This window comes from Balaenoptera borealis (assembly GCF_965194805.1).
Source record: "Balaenoptera borealis genome assembly, chromosome: 5".
NCBI classification, from domain to species: domain Eukaryota; kingdom Metazoa; phylum Chordata; class Mammalia; order Artiodactyla; family Balaenopteridae; genus Balaenoptera; species Balaenoptera borealis.
This window is the reverse complement of record NC_138862.1, coordinates 77,836,961-77,860,046: the sequence shown is the minus strand read 5'-3', so window position 1 is coordinate 77,860,046 and position 23,086 is coordinate 77,836,961. Positions and strand designations below refer to the sequence as shown.

The window sequence follows — 23,086 nt, the reverse complement described above, 5'->3', positions numbered from 1 at the left end:
GATCTTTCAACTCTGCAACATCATAATACCTTTCTTATATTCTTATATTTCTTGGGTAACTGTTTTTTTTTTTTAAATTGGACATCATCATTTGAGAACTTGTCTAATTTTTAATTTCTTAAGGGCTGGACTGTGTCTTCAAGATATTTATATCTTTATTATCATGACTTTCACTGAATTGAATCAAGTTGTTTGTAACTAAAAAGATAGTAAATGAGAAGTGAGAAAATGGGAGATGATGAGGAAAAAAACATTGAAAAAACATGTGGCTGGTTGAGAGGGTGGAGTTTGCCTGGTGTGGAGGAGGGAGAATGAGAAAGAAAAATTTAGTGTTTTTTTGGCTGCTCTCATGTATATCAAATCACAAAGGGGAATTGAAAGAACCTGAATTTTGGAGGCAGAAGACCTCGGTTTGAACAACATATCTTCTTGAAAACTTGGTTTCTATATTTGCAGAAGAGGACTAATAATTTATTCCTTGTTTGATTCTGTACATATGACCTTAATGAAATAATTACATATTCAGTTATTTATTGTAGAAAGCTTGATTCTCATTTTATGCTTCATACTCGACAGAGGAATATTTTTGATATGGCGGGAGACATTTTCTAATAAAAGTCATACAACGTAAGTAGACATATTATGAATAAAAATGATAATGAGAAGAGAATAACTAACATATATCAAACTCCTTAGGTACCAAACATTGTGGTAATGATTTCACACAAATATGTCATTAATCCTTACAATAATTTGATTGTTATTCCTGCTGTAGAGAGGAAGAAACTGAGGCACTGGGAATTCAAGTTACCCAAGTTTACACTGCTGGTCAGTGTTGGAGCCAGGACTCAAATCCAGATCTCTCAAACTCAGAGGTCATGCTCTAACCACTCTCCTGTATTACCACACCAGAAGCAACACTGAGATTAATTTACTTGTACCTAGAAAAGTTATGGCGAAAGCACGTCTTGGACAAATCATTTCTTCCTCTTAAAACCTCAGCTTGAAATGAAGACAGGTAGTGGTAGAATCAGAGCCTCAATTAAAAAAGACTGTTTTCCCCTCATAAGTATCAAATTATAAACATTGTGGTGAATCTAACTGAATACAGTTTGGGGCCTTTTTGCTTCTTTCTAATTTAGTTGTAATGAGCTTACAGCAAATTAAGTCTGTAAGGAAGGGAGACCTAGCCAGACCCAAAGTATGCTTTCCATGGGATATAAATCAAACCCTGTATATTTAAAAATTATGCTGTGGTTCAAAGTGTTTGGACTGTACAGGGGTTTTTGACCACCAGCATTGTTGAGAAACCGCTAAGACTGCAGAAAGGGAATTGTGTGCACTGCAGAGAAATCTGGCAATTAAAGATGAAGCATATACTGGTACCCTTAGCTCAGTAATTGTACAATCACAGAACAAAAAAGGAGTCTCCTCCCTGGAGACTTTCATCTTAACAGCATTTGTGTATTGCTGCATCTGTACCTACCCTCATGTCATCTGTCTAGCCAAGGGCAGATGCTCCCACCAATTATCATATTCAAAAAGAAAGAGTTAAACAGCTAGAGAGAACCCACATGATAGACAATCATTAGTGGTCTATTTGCGGAGGAAACAATTCATATCACGGTTTTTATTTATTTGTTTGTTTTTGGTGTATGTTGCCAATTTTTCCTTCTAAACAGTCCTTATTCAGTGTCAGCGGTGTGCTTGTATTCTTAGCTCTTGCAAAGAACATTCAGCAACAATCTATGATAATAGCTTTGTTATTTTGTGCCCCTAGAATTAATCTTGGTCTTCAGTAGGAGAGCAGTGCTGAGCCCTAAACTTCCTTGGTTATAGCTGTATAATTTTTTTCTGTGACAATTTCCTGTCTGGTAAGAGTCAGCTGACAGTTAACAATTGATGAAGTGGACTAAAAGTCAACAGGTAACAGCAAAGTAACCCAGAGTTAGTAACAGCTGGAATTCTCTAACACACCAAGGCTGGAGGGACCAAGGAAGGAGGTGGTAAACCTGTGCTTGGGGTCCAGGGTCTCCTAGCAGAAGCTGGAACCATGGGGGCTGGTAGCTAAAACCCAGAAGTGATGGAGATAGTGCCAGAGATGCTTCACAAAGTAGGGCAGGAAAGAGGGAAATATTAATAGCTGGTGTCTCCCTTCCTATATCCTCCCATTTCCTGCCACTGTCTACCATCAGCAAAAAGCCTACAGACTCATAACCTGGTTATCACAGTCTGCAAGCGTTAGACTCCTTACAATGTCAAGCAGCACATGGGAAGAGGGAGGGATTGATCTGAGGATAATAGGCCCAGGACTGGCAAGGGACATGGAAATAGATGGAAGGGAGGGATCTTTTTGGAGACATTGAAATAGTTCAGTGGCTTAGACTAGGATAGTGGCAGAGAAAATGGAGAGAAACAGATGATTTGAGGTGTATTTAGGAAAAAAAAAAAAAAACCCTCAGCATGACTTAGTGACAGATTAGGTTTGAGAATTAAGGGAAAAGAAAGTACTGTGAACAAGTTCAACCCTTTTCATAGATTGGGTTAGTTTTGTAGTTTCTGCAGAACAATAAGGCTGATACTTAAAATAATCCCTGAGTGATTAACCAAACTGTTCCTCCAATTATTAATAAGTAAGAAAGGGTAGTCAGCAATTGGCTAGAAGTTAGACAACAGAGAAGGAAGGAGATTGGCTGCTGCCATGGGTTGCCATGGTTATTGTTGTTGGTTATTGCTATCAGGAAGCAAAGGAGAGAACAGAAAGTTATATAACCAAGGAACAGAGGATTTATGGAATAACTCAGCTTCTTGATATCACTTGAGGCTGAAAAGGAGTATTGTTTTACAGTATTTAGTTACAAAGACTAACTCACTAGAGAAACGAGACAGCTACTGTAGTAAGCAGTTACGGTAATAACTGCCAGATGTGTGTGTGTGTATGTGTGTTAAGTACTTGAAAAATACTTTGAGGATATCTACAAAGTGACAATTAGCCAGTCCAAAAACAAGGCTTTAAATTCAACATATCAGAACAAAGGTGGAGACTAAGGTGTGGTATAGAGGAAGTCATGAGCCAAAACAAACGGCTGCTGACTTGTCCCATGCAGTTGCCCCTGCATTTAAGCGCGGTGAAGTGGAGAGGGCAAGAGGGCTCAATAGTCACTAGACCTTCCCTTGGCAGCCGTTGCCTGTAAACCATCAGCACAGAGCCAGAACCTTGACACCAGATGCTTCTGTTACCATTAGTTTATAACATTTTAACTTTAGTAACAATGTGAGAAAAAGATAGCAAAATCAATTGTATTAAAAATAATCCAACTCGGGCTTCCCTGGTGGCGCAGTGGTTGAGAATCTGCCTGCCAATGCAGGGGACACGGGTTCGAGCCCTGGTCTGGGAGGATCCCACATGCCGCGGAGTGACTAGGCCCGTGAGCCACAACTACTGAGCCTGCGCGTCTGGAGCCTGTGCTCCGCAACAAGAGAGGCCGCGATAGTGAGAGGCCTGCGCACCGCGATGAGGAGTGGCCCCCGCTTGCCGCAACTGGAGAAAGCCCTCGCACGGAAACGAAGACCCAACACAGCCAAAAATAAATAAAGTAATTAATTACAAAAAATAATTACAAAAAATAATAATAATCCAACTCTATAATGATAAAGTATCTCTGCAGCCCAATAAAGCAACATTACCTAAGTGCTTACCATATGTATGGCTTTGTGCTAGTTCCTGAAAGGACTACAGAGAAATATAGGGCACACTTCAGCACAATCACAAGATCCTTTCATTTTTAATTTTAGTAACACAATTAATTAGCTCTAGCAATACTGAATTCCAAACAAATTCACTTTCCTGGTACATATTGACATTTCGCATACACTAAAACCTCTAACTAAATTTGTGGGGAAAAAGTTTACTTCAAGAACCAGAAAAAGTTAATATATAGGATTTGAATAGATAATTGAAATGTGAATATTATCAAACTAGTGTGGAATGAGAATTTGATATAGACTGAAGAGTTATTAAACAGGTTATATCAAAGAAGCCCCCAAATGTCATCTTGACCTACATACAATCTCTGAAAACTGACAAGAAAACTATTAGAAGCTACATTCCTGTACAAAGAGTAAAAAAAATAATCGAAGGACTAATAAAATAACAGTGCAGAAAAGAAAAAGTATCGAATGTTCTGCACAGGAAAATAATTGAAAACCAGTTAGGAAACAATCAGATGACTTGCCAGAGCTGGGGACCTGAAGAGCAGGGTGCAAATAACATTATAGAAAATATATAATGGCAAATTGACCAAACTATTGAGATTGATTGAGCAATCCCGTTTTTTGGTAGTTATCCAAGGAATTGAAATCAGGATCTCAAAGAGATAGATGCGCTACCATGTTTATTGTAGCATTATTCATAATACTCAAGATAGAAACAACCAAAATGTCCATCAATGGGTGAATTGATAAAGAACGTATGGTGTGTACATAAAATGGAATATCTTGCATTTTGTGTTTTTTATTAATTTTTTATTGGAGTATAGTTGATTTACAATATTGTGTTAATTTCTGCTGTACAGAAATGTGAATCAGCCATACATAGACATGTATCCACTCTCTTCTAGACTCCATTCCCATATAGGTCATTACAGAGCACCCAATAGAGTTTCCTGTGCTATACAGTAGGTTCTTATTAGTTATCTTTTATATGTAGAAGTGTGTATATATATGTCAATCCCAATCTCCCAATTTATCCCCCCCACTTTCCCCCTTGGTAACCATAAGTTTGTTTTCTACACCTGTAACTCAATTTCTGTTTTGTAAATAGGTTCATTTGTACCATTTTTTTAGATTCCACATACAAGCAATATCATATGATATTTGTCTTTCTCTGACTTACTTCACTGAGTATGACAATCTCTACGTCCATCCATGCTGCTGCAAATGGCATTATTTTGTTCTTTTTTATGGCTGAGTAATATTCCATGGTTTATATGTACCACATCTTCTTTATCCATTCCTCCATCGATGGACATTTAGGTTGCTTCCATGTCCTGGATATTGTAAATAGTGCTGCAATGAACACTGGGATACATGTATCCTTTCAAATTATGGTTTTCTCCGAATATATGCCCAGGAATGGGATTGCTGGATCAATTTTAGTTTTTTAAGGAATGGTAGCTCTATTTTTAGTTTTTTAAGGAACCTCCATGCTGTTCCTGTATTGGTAATGGCTGTACCAATTTACATTCCCACCAACAGTGTAGGAGGGTTCCCTTTTCTCTACACTCTCTCCAGCATTTATTGTTTGTAGATTTTTTGATGATGGAGTTTCTAACTGGTGTGAGGTGATAACCTCATTGTATCAAAGCTATCCTGCATTTTGAATCAATATTTTATCCATGAATGATTGTGTAATATTATGCACTGATCGTTTGTAAAATATTAGTTCACTAAGTTATACAGATTTTCCAAATGAATGGTACTATCATTCCACAATATTAACAAATCAACTTTGTTAACATCACCAATCTCAAAAAGAAAAATCTTTAAAAATTTTTTTATTGAGGTATAATTTACAATGTTGTGTTACTTTCTGGTGTATAGCAAAGTGATTCAGTTATAATGGACATTTAGATTGCTTCCATGTTTTAACTATTGTAAATAGTGCTACTATGAGCATTGGGGTACATGTATCTTTTCTATTAGAATTTTCTCTGGTATATGCTCAGGGGTGGGATTTCTGGATCATATGTCAACTCTATTTTTAGTTTTGTAAGGAACCTCCATTGCTGCTTTCCATAGTGGCTGCACTAATTTACATTGCCACTAACAGTGTAGGAGGGTTGCCTTTTCTCCACACCCTCTCCAGCATTTATTATTTGTAGACTTTTTAATGATGGCCATTCTGACTAGTGTAAGGTGATATCTCATTATAGTTTTGAGTTGCATTTCTCTAATAATTAACGATGTTGAGCAGCTTTTCATGTGCTTATTGGCCATCTGTATGTCTTCTTTGGAAAAATGTTTATTTAGGTCTTCTGTCCATTTTTTGATTAGGTTGTGGGTTTTTTGTTGTTGTTGTTGTTATTGAGTTGTATGAGTCATTTGTATATTTTGGAAATTAAGCCCTTGTCGGTCACATCCTAAAAATCTTTAAGCACTAGAAAGTTATCAAGTTCATAATGGCAGATACACGTTTTCCAAGTTGCAAATAGATATACATTTTCATTTGAAAGTGCAAATTTTTACCATTGGCAACAAATATTCTCAGTTGTTTTCCTTGGAGTGACAGCCTCACTTCTTTTATTTTCAAGAAAATGTTTGCCTAATACCCAAGGTTTATTAACCATAGTTTGTCTTTCAATCAGCTTTTCAAGTAAAAATGGTGTTCCATGAAAAAAGCAGCTGGTTCAGTTCGCAACTCAAATAATCATACAAGTGCTTTTCCTTGAAACAGCTATCACACTTCGGTATGACAGGGAAGTACTTTATGCATATGTCTCATTTTGTCACAGGGAATATTGACAAAGCCTGTAGTCAAGGGCTGTGATCTAATAAAATTAATAATTCTTAGTGTTTCATGAAGGACATTCTTTGATGAATTAGTTACACTGATGTGGCAGAGAAGAATATTATATAATAATTACAAATACACTTTGGTGTCAAAACCTTGATTCATGTTTAGATACCGGAAGTTTCACCAGCCACTGCTTTTTCACCATCAGTGGAAATGGCACATAATATCTGAGTAGTATTATAAAAATAGTTTTGATTTCAGAAAAGTCCTGAATAAGTCTCAGTGTTCCCCAGAAGATTGAACATCAAACTTTGAAAACCACTAAATTTGGGTGATTTTGCTGCAGAACTGGAAAAAACTAATTTTATGACTCCCTTTATCACATTGACAAGACCCAATCCATTTGTCCAAATATCCAATCTCATATCTGAGATACCCATGAAGGGTAAATGTTTATATTAATACTGAAGTTATCAAATTGCCTAGATAATTGAATAAAAATATTTTATCTGATTATGGTACTATTATTTAAGTGGAATGTCTTCAAGTACCTGATTACCTTTTACTAGAAACATATATTTGCAAAATATTTTATAAAAACTCTATTTGAATGATCAATAACTCAAAATTTTATACTAATTCCAAGAAGTCTCACCTTCTACTTTCACTTCTAAGTGAGAACTTTCACTGGATAAATAGCGAAGAATTCTAGAAGATAAAACTATACCCCATTTTTTCCCCATATCATTATCAAGAAAAGAGTAACTAATAGTGGGTAATGTCACTGAGTGACTACCAGGACCAGGAAGTATAACTATTTATTTAATACTAACAACAACCCAGTGAATTAGTTAGTTATTATTCCCAAGTAAAGCTGAGGAAATTGAGTCTTAGAGAGAGTTAATGACCTCACCAATGTCACAGAAGTAGTAAGTGAAAGACAACTTAATCATGAAGCTATTTAAGTGTCAGTGTGAATCCCTGACTGGTTAGAGTCAAGAAAGCTCATGTTAAAGTAGGTGGCTCCTCATTTTTGGAACTGTTAAGTGGCTTTACTATTCATCAGCACTGATAAGCCTCTCACATAATCTAGTCCTGGTATAAATTCATGACAAAAGAATCTCTCTTGGGAGATTCTCAGTCTCTCTTTGCTATGATCTGTGAGCTGAATCACAGTTACAGAAAGCCTGACAACATGGCCCCAAGGTCTGGAGGCTTGGCAGAGAAAACAGGACCTGATGTCGAGCTTCAGAAATTATAACAGATTTTACACTTGGTTAGGATTGAGACTGAAAGAGGATCTGGAAGTTAGTTCTTTGGGGGACTTAACAGGAAAAATTCTCCAGTGATAAATGGAATATAACCTCTGAAAGATACTCCAGAAGATGGAGCTTATTTGGGAGATGTATGTGACTTATGATATCTGTGGCCCTGTATCAGTGAGAATCTTGTCTTTGGAGGTAGAAGGGATGACCACTTGTCTAGGATGCTAGAAAAAGGATTCAGCCTAGGCTGGGTTGTCCCATTTGACTTCTAGGACCTTATTTAGTCCTGGGTGGAAGAGAATTTTGAACAAAGGAAAAACATTGCCTTTGTCCTCACCATTTTCATTTCCACAGCTCCTTTCCTGTCAGTCAATTCATCCTTGGAGTTCTACAAATGTGTAACTAAGGAGGTATTTCATCTTTTATTCTACATCTCTGCCACCTTACAATGAGTGTGAAAAAATCAGAAATAAAGAATTCTCCTTTTTTTAAGAAGCTGTGAAACACACTGTATGACAATGTTAAAGTAAAAGAAGAAAAGTTTATTATTAATTAATCAAGAAGTTTTTGATTGTCTGCTGTGAGCCAGGCACGGTTATTGAAACTGGAGATACAGCAGTGAACAAAACAGAAAAATTCTCCACTTTCATGGAGCTTATGTTCCACTGGAGAGATGAAAGATATGCACATAAACAAAGAAACCCCAAATATGTATAATATATAAAATAGATATTATTATATTTATAGAAATATGTAATATGCACATTGTATATTTAGATATATATGTCATGATAAGAACTATAAATAAAAAGCAGGTAAGATGTTAGAGAGTGATGAGGGGTTGGGTTATATGTTGTTTTATTTAGGTTGGTCAGGGAGGATTTTTGGACAGGGTGACATTTGAGCAAAAATCTGAATGCAGTGAGGGAATAAACCATGTGAGTATCTGGGGGAGGAGCTGCCTACTCAAACGGTATGACAAATGCAAATGTCCTCAATTGGGAATGTGATTTTCGTAACTGAGAAATAGCAAGGAGATCACTGTGGCTGACAAAAAATGAGCCAGGGAGAGGAGATGATATCAGACAGGTAACTGAGGGTCAGATAATATGTAGGGCCTTACAGGCAATGGGTCAAGGTGTGGGATTTGAATTTTATTCTGAGTGAGGTGTAAAAGCCTTGGATGGTTTTGAGCAGAAGAGTGACGTCATATGAATTGGGTTTTAAATAATCAACTGTTGTGTGGAAATTAGACTGTGAGTGAACAAGGATTGAAGCCCAGTGACCAATGAAAAAGTCTAATGAAATATCAGTAATCCAAATGAGAGATTATGTGACTTGGAGGAAGGTGGTGAGAAGTGATTAGATTTGAGATAACTTTTGAACTACAGCTGACAGGATTTGATAATGGATGGATGGAGTGCATGAGATAAATAATAAGGCCACTGATATTGTCAAGGCTTTGTCCAGAGCACCGCAGAAACAGAGCTGTAGTTAAACTGAGGAGACAGAGACCTTCTCAAGTTTCTGTTTTGTTTGCTTTGTATCAAGAATTTGGTTTTTCCCTTTTGTAGTTTGAGATTCCTGTTAGACATCCTATTATTGGGTCAGTAGCTGTGTATCAAGTCTGGAGTTCTTGGAATACATTGAGACTGGAGTTTTAAATTTGAGATGGCTTTAGTTGAGAGGGAAATAACAGCAAATCATGAAGGAGAACTAAAGGAAGCTGCATATTGCTTTGAGAGTTGTTTCCTGTTAAGATTTACCCCAGTCTGGGGGATTGTTTAGCCAGGGCAGTTTTTCAGCTGAAAACACTGCCCTCTAAGATACTTGAAGTTTCAAACCATGTCTCACCATCTTTACAAAGCGAAGTGCTGGCCTTATGACTGTGCCAGAGTAGATATCGGTTCACTTTAAAAAAACAAAGTCGCGGGCTTCCCTGGTGGCGCATTGGTTGGGAATCTGCCTGCCAATGCAGGGGACACGGGTTCGAGCCCTGGTCTGGGAAGATCCCGCATGCCGCAGAGCGGCTGGGCCCGTGAGCCACGACTATTGAGCCTGCGCGTCTGGAGCCTGTGCTCCGCAATGGGAGAGGCCGCGACAGTGAGAGGCCCGCGCACTGCGATGAAGAGTGGCCCCTGCTTGCCGGAACTGGAGAAAGCCCTCGCACAGAAACGAAGACCCAACACACCCAAAAATAAATAAATAAATTAAAAAAAAAAAAACAAAAAACAAAGTCGCTAGTATTAGGTAAGTGTTCAGCGCATACTATACATAGATTATTGTGATCACTTAATTCATAATCTTGGCTGAATGAGAGGCTGATTGGTATAAAAGGACAATGCATTAATAGTTAAAGTGAAAACATGTGCTTCAAAATTTCAACATAGAATGTAAATTAATTTAATTTTTTAAAATTTTCTGAACAACACATGCTTTTAGTTTGTTTTTTTAAAATTGTTTAATTTTTCTTTTTACATCTTTATTGGAGTATAATTGCTTTACAATGTGTTAGTTTCTGCTGTATAACAAAGTGAATCAGCTACATGTATACATATATCCCCATATCCCCTCCCTCTTGAGCCTCCTTCCCACCCTCCCTATATCACCCCTCTTAGGTGGTCACAAAGCACCAAGCTCATCTCTCTGTGCTATGAAACTGCTTCTCACTAGCTATCTATTTTACATTTGGTAGTGTATACATGCCTATGCTACTCTCTCACTTCTTCCCAGCTTCCCTTTTCCTGACCATGTCCTCAAGTCCATTTTCTACATCTTTGTCATTATTCCTGTCCTGCCACTAGGTTCATCAGAACCATTTTGTTTTTTTTTTTTAGATTCCATATATATGTGTTAGCATACAGTATTTGTTTTTCTCTTTCTGACTTACTTCACTCTGTATGAGAGACTCTAGGTCCATCTACCTCACTACAAATAACTCAATTTCATTTCCTTTTATGGCCGAGTAATATTCCATTGTATATATGTGCCACATCTTCTTTATCCATTCATCTGTTGATGGACGCTTAGGTTGCTTCCAAGTCTGGCTATTGTAAATAGTGCTGCAATGAATATTATGGTGCATGTCTCTTTTTGAATTATGGTTTTCTCAGGGTATATGCCCAGTAGTGGGATTGCTGGGTCATATGGTAGTTCCATTTTTAGTTAAGGAACATCCATACTGTTCTCCATAGTGGCTGTATCAATTTACATTCCCACCAACAGTGCAGGAGGGTTCCCTTTTCACTACATCCTCTCCAGCATTTAATGTTTGTAGATTTTTTGATGATGGCCATTCTGACTGGTGTGAGGTGATACCTCATTGTGGTTTTGATTTGCATTTCTTTAATGATTAGTGATGTTGAGCATCCTTTCATGTGTTTGTTGGCAATCTGTATATCTTCTTTGGAGAAATGTCTATTTAGGTCTTCTGCCCATTTTTAGATTGGATTGTTTGTTTTTTTGATATTGAGCTGCATGAGCTGTTCGTATATTTTGGAGATTAATCCTTTGTCAGTTGCTTCGTTTGCAAATATTTTCTCCCATTCTGAAGGTTGTCTTTTCATCTTGTTTACGGTTTCCTTTGCTGTGCAAAAGCTTTTAACTTTCATTAGGTCTCATTTGTTTATTTTTGTTTTTATTTTCATTTCTCAAGGAGGTGGGTCAAAAAGGATCTTGCTGTAATTTATGTCATAGAGCGTTCTGCTATGTTTTCCTCTAAGAGTTTTACAGTGTCTGGCCTTACATTTAGGTCTTTAATCCATTTTGAGTTTATTTTTGTGTATGGTGTTAGGAAGTGTTCTAATTTCATTCTTTTATACGTAGCTGTCTAGTTTTCCCAATCTCAAGAAACAAGAAAAATCTCAAATAAACAACCTAACCTTACACTTAAAGCAATTAGAGAAAGAAGAACAAAAAACCCCAAGTTAGCAGAAGGAAAGAAATCATAAAGATCAGATCAGAAATAAATGAAAAAGAAATGAAGGAAAAAATAGCAAAGATCAATAAAACTAAAAGCTGGTTCTTTGTGAAGATAAACAAAATTGATAAACCATTAGCCAGACTCAACAAGAAAAAAAGAGAGAAGACTCAAATCAATAGAATTAGAAATGAAAAAGGAGAAGTAACAAATAACACTGCAGAAATACAAAAGATCATGAGAGACTACTGTAAGCAACTATATGCCAATAAAATGGACAACCTGGAAGAAATGGACAAATTCTTAGAAAAGTACAACCTTCTCAGACTGAACAAGGAAGAAATAGAAAATATGAACAGACAAATCACAAGCACTGAAATTGAAACTGTGATTAAAAATCTTCCAACAAACAAAAGCCCAGGACCAGATGGCTTCACAGGTGAATTCTATCAAACACTTAAAGAAGAGTTAACACCTACCCTTTTCAAACTCTTCCAAAATATAGCAGAGGGAGGAACACTCCCAAACTCATTCTACAAGGCCACCATCACCCTGATACCAAAACCAGACAAAGACGTCATAAGAAAAGAAAACTACAGGCCAATATCACTGATGAACATAGATGCAAAAATCCTCAACAAAATACTAGCAAACAGAATCCAACAGCACATTAAAAGGATCATACACCATGATCAAGTGGAGTTTATCCCAGGAATGCAAGGATTCTTCAGTATTTGCAAATCAGTCATTGTGTTACACCATATTAACAAATTGAAGGATAAAAACCATATGATAATCTCCATAGATGCAGAAAAATCTTTCAACAAAATTGTTGTTTTTTTTTTTTAAAGAAAGAGAGTTCAAAAGCCATTCATAGTAAAAACAAGTTTCAACACACCCTGTTGAAATTGGTGAATAAATAAGCTACTTCAAGAGTTAAATAATGCCAATTTCATACAAATGATATATTCAATAAATATTACTTTTATCTCTTAATTTAAAAAAAATCTCTAATGTCCATCTGAAGAACATATTTTTTTTTTTTTTGGCTGTGTTGGGTCTTCATTTCTGTGCCAGGGCTTTCTCTAGTTGCGGCGAGCGGGGGCCACTCTTCATCGTGGTGCGCGGACCTCTCACTATCGCGGCCTCTCTTGTTGCGGAGCACAGGCTCCAGATGTGCAGGCTCAGTAATTGTGGCTCACGGGCCCAGTTGCTCTGCGGCATGTGGGATCTTCCCAGACCAGGGATCGAACCCGTGTCCCCTGCATTGGCAGGCGGATTCTCAACCACTGAACCACCAGGGAAGCCCTGAAGAACATATTTTTAATCTAATTTTATCCCAAGAAGAAAGTCATTTGTTCTTACAGATTCAGGATTTACTCACATTGTTCCTATCATAATAAATAGTTTAATATAAACCATAAAGCACATTGCTTATAAAAATGGATTAGAGTTTTTGAAAATATCTTTAAACAAATCATTAAAAAGTAATAAATATGAGAATTAAAACATAAAGTCTATCAGAAAATTTCATGTTTTCTCTTCTCCAGTAAAATCAAAATATGATGTGGAGGCTACTCTTTTCTAGCTTTATTTTAATCATCTTCTGATATATTTTTAAAACATGGGAATCCAATAGAGGTGATGGTCTCAGATCTTGAAAATTATAAAAATTAAGAAAACTCCCCTACAATCTTTTACAGTACTCTACACAAGACACATTCATGTTTGTATGTAAAGAATAGAAGGTATCAAATATCTACTGTGTTCCAGGTACTGAGCTAGACATTTTCTTATAATTTTCTGACAGTCCCATGATTGAACTCGTGGGGTTTGTCAGGTCCACAGTAGTGCACAGAAACAATGATTGGGTTACATTCACCAGGTTGCAGGGAATTAAAAGATTTATGACTTGCAATAAACTGTGGGAGGAAAGGCATGAATGTTACAAGACTTATGAGGAAAAACAAATCTTTATAAAAGCAATTTTTCTTTCTCTAGCAAACCTATAGCTTAAGTTAGATTTAGAGGATTAATTCTGATATTTTCTTTAGAGGATTTTTTTTTTCCTTTTTTTTCTGAGCTGGACTCCCCTACAGTGAGGTAGCAGTTTAAATTTAAAAAGATTAAATAACCCAGGAACTTCATCTCAACCTACTTAATTTCCTAGGATTCCTGGCTTGAATACTAGGCTGTTTTATAAACGTACAACAACCTAAGATCGTGGGAGGGTTTGAATCTATTTGTGCAGCAGCTAAGCAATAGAGTGTGAAAAGACCAGGATTTGGACTCGGAATATCCAAAGTTAAGTCTTGGCTTCAACGTAATTTTGTGAGTTTGGTTAAAACTCTTCCTTCTTCCAGATCTCAATTTACCTATTCGTATATGAGGAGTTTGAGGATTATACTCGTCAGGACTTTTTCAGAAGCAAATGTCAGAAATTCAAGTCGAAGTGCATTAAGAAAATAAGAAATTTATTGATGCACATAACTGAAAAGTCCAGAGTTACAACTAGCTCTAGGTATGGCTGGATCTAGGGGCTGGAATTATGTTGTCAGGTTCTGTTTTTCTACATCTTGCTGCCCTACTTTCCTCAAAGAGTTGGCTTTATTTATTCATTTATTTTTGGCTCTAGGTTTTACTCTTTTCATCTAGCAACTTTTAGAAAAAGAGGGTTTCCTTTCCTAATAATAATTACAATAAAAGGATGGAATCTTTTTAGTCCAACTTGTTTCATATGCTCTGCCTTAAACTAATCACAATTTATGTGTTTAACTAACTTATTTACTAATTATTATTTGAGCTCTACAATGGGATAGGTACTATGGTCCTAGACATCTGTGATACAATGATGAACAAACATAAAAATATGTAAGTATATAAATACCCCACCTCCAGAGTGGGACAGCTAGGCAGTACACTAATACATGAATAAATATATAATTTTCTGCCATGCTTGTCATGTTTTAAGGAAAAATAAAGCAGGACAAGGGACTAGAGAGTGATAGGGCCTATTTTGTATATGGTGATCAGACAAGTCTTTTCTGATACAGTGATATTTGTGATTCTTCTGGGAGAAAAGTGACTCTGGAAGAAAACAATAAATTCAAGAAGCTTGTTTATTCTGTCACGGAATAGCAAGGAGTCTAGAGTGGATGGAGCAGGATGATTTAGGAGGAGAGTGGTAAGGTTTGAGGATAGGAAGGTGGTGTCAGGTTTTATCCTAAGTTAGAAATTCTGGAGGATTGAGAACAGTAGAGAGACAGGAGAATTATCTAACCTATGTCTTCAAAGGATGACTCCTGTTAGCATTTGGAGAATAGACTGTAAGACACAGGACTGGAAGCAAGGGATCATTTGGGAGGTTATTCCACTGGTATTGGTAGGAGATGCTTGTGGCTTAAACTAGAGTAGCAGGTGGAGAGAAATGGTCAGATTAAGGACAAATTTTGAAGGTAGAGTTGACAGGATTCACTGATGGATTTAAAAATCATCCTTCAAGAGAAAGACCAAGAATCATAAGACAGGAAGAATTCATCAGACACTCCAGTCTTCCTCGGCATGTACTGTAAATATACAATTGGATATGCATGTCTAAGGGATTCTTGGCTATTTTTCTGTATATTCTATAATAACATTTGTAATGATATTTACAGCTCTGGCATGAATATGGAATATACTGATGTTCCTTTCCATTGGAAGTGGATGTTAGGGTAGGCCATTTGAACCACACCTATTGAGAGTCATGTAGGATATTTCTCTGAAACAAACCTTCCTGCTGTTACTAAGGGAGAGTAAATACTGGACATAAAAAAAGTCACAGAAGATGTCTAGTGTAAAAAGATGTTTAGTGTAAAATTATCGTAAACTGTAGAGCTTTTACCATACCTTCCTGTTAATTCTCAGAAAAAAAAAAAAAAGTTGTTTTAATCTTTGTAGATAGCGAAGCACCTACCCAGATTCCTTAATCTGAAATTTGAATCTTTGCATATGCATCATCTCCATTACACTTTCTCTTCGCTTCAAGTACACTGGGTCACTTCCCATAACTTACACATTTTGTTCACTGCACTGCTCGATCCCTACACCTCTGCACACTCTGCTCTCTACTGGGGATGCTTTTCTTTCTTTTGCCCACCTGGTAGATTCTTGACCATTCCTCAATGTTTCCCTCTCTATCAGCTTTCTCAGACTAAGTCTCCTCCAGCCTCTGGGCTCCACTTAGTACTTTAAAATCAATAGTTTCACCTCTATTATAACACGGTCATGATATGTACATCCGTTGGCTTCTCAAGGATACATATCTCAAATTGACATTGCTGAATCACAGTGAAAGATCAACTTTTACTAGGCATTTTAAAATTGGCTCTCTATAGCAGTTTATCAATTTACACTTATAAATGAGGGTGAGCACTCCTTTCTTCATATCTAAGCCAACCCTTGGTATATTTTGATTTTAAGATTTTTACCAATCTGAAGAATACGAAATTAATCATTTTTCCTGATTATTAGTGGTCATTCAAGGTTCTTAACCACAAACCTGATTTGTATCCTATTTGATTTATTTTTATGTTTCTTTTTATCCATTATTTCTGTTTTTGTGGCCTGGGCTATACACTGCACAGCCTATAGGGGGCATCATTCATGTAGACTACTGTGAGAATGGTGTCAGTTTGGGTTTTTGCAAAAAAATGGCCCTGATGCAAAGACTATGTTTTACTCATCTTTCTACAGCAATTCTGTTTGGTTCAAGATTTGGCACAGAGTAAACACTAAATAAATGTTGCATTGAATAGAGGATAGTTTCACTGAACATTTCAGCAAAATTGCTTTGTTTCTAACATCTTATGAAGAAGTAAAATATGTAGTAATCTGGCTGCATCTAGACATTATTTTTATTGTATTTATATTTTCTGTTTTATCCTTTTTTTTTTTTTTTAAGAAGGCACATTATCAGAAAATGTGCATGTCTGTATGATACATTATGATAACTTGGCTTCTCAATTCTGTAACATGGGACTCTCAATGCTGAGTCTATATATTATTCTGGAAGACAGACAATGAGGTAGGTTAACATACAAAATCAGAGAAAGACTCTACCCAATCAACTGTGCACTTGAAATTGTCAAGATAAAGGCTTCAATTTCCCCAGAAGAATTATGCCTGAGAACCACAATCCTTTACATTTGTTCAATATTTTTGGTTTACAAAGGACATTCACGTATATCATGTCATTTGACTTCCACTAAAATCCAATGGGTTAAGTTGGACACATATTATTACTGAAGCTAAGAGATATTAGCAACTTGGTCAAGGTGTTGTAGCTAATGAAGCAGGCAAAATCTGATTTTCATGGGCAGCAATGTGCCCATCTGTGATACTACACATCCCAACTTCACTCATTGCTAGATGCGACCACAGAAACACCATTTCATCCAGTGAGACATAAAAGTGGAAATTGGCTGAGAATTTCTTTGTTTTATAATGTATTTCTTTATTGTCTTTTCTAATACACTATTTGCTGCAAACCAAATAATATGTATGTAATATATGTAAGTTTTGAAGAATAATAATTATATAATGAACGCCTGGGAACCCACTCACTACCTAACCCAAGGAGTAGAACATAACCAACAACACTTATATGCCTGTAAGTTCTTCACCTATCCAACCACTGTTTTCTTCCAGAAGTAACATTGTATTGAATTCTGTGTTTATCATTTCTGTTTTTCCATAGTTTTGTCTCTTATGTATAATGCCTTAACAATATATTTTTTAGTTTTGCTAGTTTTGAGTTTTATAAAAATGATATTATGCTCAGTGTGTTCCTCTGGGACTTTCTTTTTTTCACTCAAAATTATTTCTTAAAAACATCCATTTTATGTACAACTATATTCTATCTATTTTTACTGCCATAAGATATTCCATTGTGTGAATATACCACAAATTATTTACCATTCCCCTACCAATGGACATTTGAAAGGATTCCAATTTTCTCGCTATTACAATTACTACAGTTGTTATTCTTATATATGTATCCTTGTATATATGTAAGTGTTTCTCCAGTAGTGAATTTTTATATGAATTTGGGTGTTTAAATTTACAGTATAATGCAATATTTCAAAATTTGTTGGACCAATTGAGAGAGACCTACCACCATTGATCCACATTCCCTTCAACACTTGTATTATTAGACTTTTTAAATGTTGTCAATCTAGAGAATATGATTGGGTCTAAATTTGCATTTTTATTAATTTTATTAATAATCTTTTATTATTAAGGTTATTAATAAGGTTGAGCATATTTTCATACTTTTAATGACTTTGATTCATTTATCTTTTGTGAAATGACTTTGCATGACTTTTGCTTATCTTTCTATTGAGTTGTGTTTTTTAATTGATTTATTGGGGTTTCTTTCAGATTCTGGATATTAAATCTTTGTTTATTATATACTATGTGGTGGTTATCTCCTCCCCATTATAGATTGTCTTTTTATGTTCCTATTATGTCTTTGATGAACAGAAGTTCTTCAGTTTAATGTAGTTGTATATATCCTTTTTAAAAAATATGGTTTGCTTTTTGTGTCTTATTTAATAATCAAAAAAAAAATCCTGTAATTCATGGTAAAGAATTCATTCTATTTTTTTATTCTGACATTTTTTAAGTTTTTGTTTTCATATTCAAGTTTTTAACCCATATGGAATTGACTTTTGTATATGATAGGAGTTAGAGATTATTTTTCCCCCACATGGATACCCAATTTCCACACAACGTATATTGAAGCATCCCTCATATCTCCACTGATCTGCAATACTGTCATGTCTTGTATCACGGTTTTACATATGCTCGAGCTATTTTGAACTGTTCATCCCACTGTTCCCATCTCACTGTTAAGTTAGTTTTTCCTTCCACTGGGGATTTCTGAGAAAGTTTTGATTTTCTGATATATGTGCTATTACTTTCTACCTTTCTCTTTCTTCCTCTTTTTCTTCTTCATCTTTGTATGTTGAGTAAGGTAATGAGGGTGAAGGAAGAGTAGCAGTCTTGAAGCCATAACGTAGCTATGAGAATGGAAGCCACATACTAAGAATGATAAAGTATGAAGATAGAATATACCTGGTTATTTGGCTGTATTACAGATTCTTCATGCCATATTTGGATTACCTACCTCTGGATGACTTGTTATATGAAACAAACAAAACTCTATTTGGTTAATTCTCTGTAGTTTTATGTGAAATTCAGGAGGTGCGTTATTTACGTTTCTCTTCAAATAAGAATCTGCCATAGTGGGGACAGTTTGCCAATGGCTTTCAGCTGCACTGCCATTGGGATCTGCTGCAGCCTTCCGGCTGAAGCCACACTTTTCTGGACAGGTCCCAGATAATGACTAAGTGCAGCAGGGGTGCTAGAGCCTGTCCATTTCTGCCCAGTGCAGGACTCTTCTATGGACATCCTTTAAACCACAGCTCCCCATGGACTGGCCCCAAGACTTTCTCAGAGCTGCACATAAGGTTGAGGCTTTTCCTGCAGAATTATCCTCCCTTCCCTCTCTCCTTTCACAAGTGTTAGACCAGGCTGTGTTGACTAACTATGGCCCATGGACCAAATTTGGACCACATCCTTTTTTTTTTTTTTTTTTGTATGCTCTGTAAGCAAAGAATAGTTTTTGCATTTTAGACAGTTGTAAAACAACCAAAAAGCAAAAGCAAAGAAGAATATGTAACAGAGACTATATGTATCCCATAAAGTCTAAAATATTTACTATCTGGCCCTTTACAGAAAATTTGCCAACCCCTGTAAAGGCTTTCCTGTCTATTCCTGCTTTCCTTACCCTTGCTCTTCAGGAATTGAAGGAATTAGCAGGAATTAGCATTCCACCTCTTGCAATTCTAACCCTGTCTTGACATTCTGCTTCCCAGAATACTTGAACTGAGACATTTGGTCTCTGCTACTACATTAAATTATTAAAATGTAATCATTAAAAAGTAGATTAGTAAAGGGCAGAATCAGGACCAAAATCCAGGGCAGGCCTATGACTCTAATACACCAGACTTCTTTGAGGATACTTTTGAGAACACTAGAATGAAAAATTTGGGAGATAATAAAATATTCAATAATGGGTAAAATAGATTTGGTTTCTACTTTTATCGACTTTTTAACCTAGTGATTATAGGTATCAACTTAAATGTCCAAAGATTGGGACATACTTTCAACTTGGTAAGTCATATGAAACTAATGTTTGACTTCTCTCTTCTTTTGAAAACACTTTCTCCACTCTAGATTTCCATACTCCTGCCTTTTCCCACTGTCTACTGGTCATCTCTACTTGGATGTGCAATAAGCATCTTAAACTTAACATGTCCAAAATAAAACCTCTGATTTTCTCTTCATACCTACTCTCCTGTAGTCTTCCCTCTCTGGTTTTTGGCAGCTCCATCCTATCAATTGCTTGGGCCAAAAATCTTGGAGTCATCTTTGACTCTTATTTTAACATGACATCTCACATCCAGTCAATCAGCAAAACTGGCCGGCTCTACTTTAGAATGTTATCCAGATTATAACCACTTCTTATGGCCCACTGCTATCACCAAGCCACCTCTTGCCAGAATTATTGGTAATATCCTTCTATCTGAACTCACTGCTTTTCTCCTTGCCCTCCTATAGTCTATTCTCAACGCAACAGAAAAAAATACATCTTAATTTAGATCTTGTGCCTTCTCTGCTCAAAACCTAACACTGTTTGTTTCCTTTACTTAATAGTAGATGAAGTCCTTACAATGGTCCACCATGCCCTATACGGTTTAGATTCCCCTTCTTTTCAAGCCTTCATCTCCTATTACTCTCTTCTAGCTTAAAGCATTCCAACTACACTGGCTTCCTTACTCTTTTTTGAACATTTTATATATAATTCCACTTTTGAACATTTAAACCTGCTTTTTTTTGGAATGTTCTTTCCCCTAGATAATTGATTTGCTTCTTATTCTCCTTGATATTGTTTCTTAAACATCAACTTTTCATTGAGGACTTCCATGACCTTATTATTTTAAATTGTTACCCTCTTCCAACCTTCCCAGTCTTGCCTACTTTAGTTTTTATCTATATGGTTTATCACCAACTAATATACTATATATTTACCATGTCTATTTTACTGTCTATATTCCCATATAGAATGTAAGTTCTAGGAGCAAAGGGTTTTTTGTCTGTTTCATTCATGGTGGCTACGTTGCACAAATCCAGGGCCACCATTTCCTTTGTGGCAGAAAATACTTGGCGAATATTAGCTTCTTAAAAATATTACTGAATGAATGAATGAATGTTTATGAACTCTGCATGGTAACAGTATATTACTATACACTTGAATGGAAAACAAAAAAGAAATCAAAATTAGTTTTACTATGTGATACTATGAAAAAAAAGTAAAAAATAACAACAAACTCCAAAGCTGATCTTTGGGAAAGAAAAGGCAGCTAGAGAAGATCACATCAAATTATTAATAGTTTTGCTTTTGAATAATATGGCTATTACAATCTTTAAAATAATTATTTCTACTTTTCTATATTTTTCTACTTTATTATTAATACATTTTCATTTTATTATCGGGAAAAATAAATATTGTGGTAAAAAATAATTTTCAAAAATATATTCCTTTTTCCTTGCTGTATTAGAGGTCATTTTTCTTTCATGTATTCCACTCTCATCTCTAAGGAAATATTCTCTGCTACCCCTGACCCTTGTTTCAGATGTCTGCTTATTTCAGGTCTCTTATAGGCTGTTGGACTTTTTATAGTTAGGCAGCAGCAATAGACACCTGGGGAAAGCACAACGTTAATGGAAACAGGAAACTTAATGGACAAAAATGATTAAAAGGTAAAAAGCCCCGTTGGGAGAAGAAAGTGCTCTGGTCCAGGTCATCTCACTTAAGAAATACTTGTCCAGTTTTCAAACTTTATCTTTCCCCAACTGGTTAGAGTGTGTGTGTGTGTGTGTGTGTGTGTGTGTGTGTGTGTGTGTGTGCTTACTTTTTCTTCTTGGGGAAACAGAGAATAAAAGCAATAAATCATGGAAATTATTACATAAATAAAATCAAATCACAGAAATGTTATTCAATTAAAAATAAATGTAGCAAGATTATACTTTGGCTAAGGACTTTCCTGAAATTTTCATATAACAAAGGAAAATAACTCAGCGATTATAATACGATAAACACTTATACTCTTGAGCTAATATTATTTGTTAAACAGAAGGCTGTTCTTTAAACGAGAATTTGCTTTGTATTAATGACTATTATTGGTGGTGACTTAAAAAATAATAGAAAATGACAAGAAAGAAGGTTATTTACCAAAGAAATATGACAACAGTTTCTGAAGACCATCTCCGTTTAACTCCTTCCTTCCTCTCACCAAAACAAACAAACAAAAAAACCCCTAAAACCAGAAAATAGAACCATAATGTTAGAGAAAGGGTAAATAAACAACCTTTCATCTATGAAGTGCCTGGATGTGGTTTATATAGAAAATTTTTTGAGCAAGCTTGGTCCTGAGAGATGACATAGCCCAGTGACGTGCAATTCAGAACGTGCAGTGGAATCCCGTGGGAAACTCATACCTGATACCTTCCTCTCAGAGATTCTGATTCCCCTAACCTGGGTTTAAATCCTTGGAATTGGGAAGTTGCAAAAACCTCCAATGTTCATGCTTCCATGTTGTTATAGATAAGAACCAATGCATGGGGCCAAGCTCTTCCTTTTACAAATGAGAAAATAGTGGATGGAGATCTCCAGAGCTCACAATGGCTGATCAATGGCAGAGCCCAGTGCTAGATTTCAAATTCATTTTTCTTCCCACTTAAAACTCTTCACCCTCCTGGGGCCCAGGAGAGGGTCTTATTTATTTTCTATATCCTTTATCCTTGTCAACATTTAATGGCACTGGCCCATGGTAGGTGTTCAGTAAATATTAATTGAATAAAGTCATATCTCTTGTCTAATTGCTGATATTGGCCATGTGGGAAAAACCTGTCAATGGAAGATGGGTATTAAAAATACCATGAGTTCTGCAGAGTTTCAGAGCATTGAGAACGTTTCTCACTGTGTTTTTAAACTCAACAGTCTGTCCCCACATAATCCTGGAACCTGCAGTGACTTCTGCCAGTTTCCATGGTACCAGCTAATTATAGAGATTTTAGGGCAGGTTGGGGGTACCTGGGGTATAGCTGGGGTGGGGGAGGAGGAGACTGCAGAAATCTTATACCTGAGCCACAAAGGAAGGAAGAAAACCCATTACCAGATTTTACTAGGATTAACAACAGGCTTTAAAATGTTGGAATGTGGGAATGGTATGGAGTTTTCCCTGGACCTGGGCACGGATCCACATAGAAAGTACTAATTGA

At 36.2% G+C, this 23,086-nt stretch overlaps 1 pseudogene across 1 annotated transcript in view; it reads left to right on the top strand.

Moving 5' to 3' along the window:
- The window catches only part of LOC309629339 (craniofacial development protein 1 pseudogene), a 368,808-nt pseudogene that overhangs the window by 305,760 nt on the left and 39,962 nt on the right, over positions 1-23,086 (top strand). The window lies entirely within an intron of this gene.